The 2,167-nt window shown below is 42.0% G+C and overlaps 1 non-coding gene across 1 annotated transcript; it reads left to right on the forward strand.

Annotated features, from left to right (window-relative positions):
• Window positions 1-1,238: 1,238 nt before the first annotated feature.
• Window positions 1,239-1,344, forward strand: LOC120272878. Its single transcript, XR_005540411.1, has one exon. It is a non-coding gene; the product is annotated as a small nucleolar RNA R71 (small nucleolar RNA).
• The last annotated feature ends 823 nt before the right edge of the window (window positions 1,345-2,167 follow it).

The raw sequence follows: 2,167 nt of genomic DNA on the forward strand, positions 1-2,167 counted from the left end.
GTTCAATTTCTCCTCCGGGACATGTATAGAGTTAGGCATAGTTGACCTTAGATTTTGGACTATGTAATTAGGGATTTCCACGACTCACCACTACATTGATTAGGAAGCATAATAGAGGGTTCTTGCACTTGAAACAATTATCCTAGGCGGAGCATTATCCGGGTACCCCATCTTTATCGATTGCATTACCCCGTTCTTTGCTTTTGCTCTCTTACTTGTTGCTTTTACTGTTGAGAATTGAATCATTGTCACACTCATTATCATTGATCTTTTACATAGCTAAGAATCGAATTAAGTATTTTTATTCCCTACTCCCTGTGGATTCGATACCCGCTCATCCGGGAGTATTACTTCGACAAACCCATGCACTTGCGGGATATACACAAGGGGACCTTGTCACATACTTAGGCATTTGAGTCAATAACTCAATAAAATAAATATTGATGTGGAGTTGCTTGAACAAACTCAGGAACTTCTTGTATTGTTCATCCCCTTGGGCATTCTTCAATCTAGAGGGATAAGGGATTCTTGGCTTGAAAGGTGGGGATGCCACCTCCTTCTCTTTGCTTGTTCCCTCCTCGACCTCTATGACCTCGGGTGCGTGTTCATTGGGCTTCTCACTCAAAAGAATACCTTCAACCTCATGACCACTTCTCAAAGTAATCGCCTTCACATGCTCTCTAGGATTGATCTCGGTATTACTCGGCAAGCTCCCTTGTGGTCTCTCCGATAGAGACTTCACAATTTGTCCCACTTGATTTTCAAGATTGTGCAAAGAAACAGTGTGGTTGCGAAGTATAGCCTCAACTGATTGAAACTCTGTATCCGACGATTGCACAAACCTAGTCTAGGCGTTCTCCAAATCGGTTATTCAGGTCTCCAAGCCTGAAACTCGGTTCTCCATGTTTGGGGCTTCTTGTTATTAGAAACCCGGTGGTGCCATGGCCTTTTGTAGACCTTGGTTGCTCCACGAGAAATTGGGATGACTCTTCCAACCCGGATTGTAGGTGTTGCTATATGGATTCCCTTGGTTCCTCATTGCATTACCCACAAAATCAACCTTCTCAACCGAAGATACATCACCAATGGAAATCGGGCAATCGGAGGGAGCATGTCCTCCACCACACCCAATGCAAGTAGTCATGGCCATCACTCTATTCGAAGTTAGAAGATCTAACAATTGCCTTGTACTCGGATTCAACCCATTGTAGAAAGTCTGAATAATCATCCACTTAGGAAATCCATGCTGTGGGTATCTCCGCAGAAGATGCTTCAAGCGCTCCCATGTCTCAAACAATGATTCCAACTCTATCTGTACAAATGACGAAATCTCATTGTGAAGCTTACCAACATCCCCGGAGGAAAGTATCTAGCAAGAAAAGCTTCGACCATCTCATTCCACATCGTGATGAAGGCCTTGGGCAAAGAATGTAACCACTGCTTGGCTCTTCCATTGAGAGAGAATGGGAAAGCCCTCAATCTGATAGCATCATCCAATACACCATTAATCTTTAGCATATCACAAACTTCCAAGAAGTTCTCTATATGGTTGTTTGGATCCTAAACCATTGAACTGTGCTGTTTGCTGAATCATTTGGATAAATACCGACTTTACCTCGATTGTAATCGGGGGTCGCACGATACTCGATTGTGTGCCTAAAACTGAGGGTCTAGAATAATTAGAAAGTGTCCTTTGTTGCTCATTATGTTCTGCCATATTATCTGACCCTTCCACTTCTTTCTCAGCTTGATTAGATGGTTCTTGTAAAGATACTTTTCCCCTTCTTCTGAGTTTACGTTCAAGTTCAGGATCTCCTTCAATCAATATCGAAGGGTTCCCTTGGGTCATAACCTGGAGCTGCACCAAAAGAAAGAAATCAAAATCAGAATGATGATATAAAAGAAGATGTGAAATAGAATGAATGAATGAAAAGCTAAGAAAACAAAGTACAAAGTATCTCTAAACGCCTACTCCCCGGCAACGGCGCCAAAAACTTGACAACGCCCCTTGCGGGCAATATATATCTTAAGTGTTGGGGGGAATTCACTTTAGACATGTCTTTTAAACAAGTTTTGATTGACATTCATGCTCACATAGCCACTGGCGGTTCACCTTAGTTGCAATGTTTGTATTCTTGAGTTTAAGAGAATTTTTAACATTGAATGT

This window comes from Dioscorea cayenensis, chromosome 11 (assembly GCF_009730915.1).
Source record: "Dioscorea cayenensis subsp. rotundata cultivar TDr96_F1 chromosome 11, TDr96_F1_v2_PseudoChromosome.rev07_lg8_w22 25.fasta, whole genome shotgun sequence".
In the NCBI taxonomy this organism is placed as follows: domain Eukaryota; kingdom Viridiplantae; phylum Streptophyta; class Magnoliopsida; order Dioscoreales; family Dioscoreaceae; genus Dioscorea; species Dioscorea cayenensis.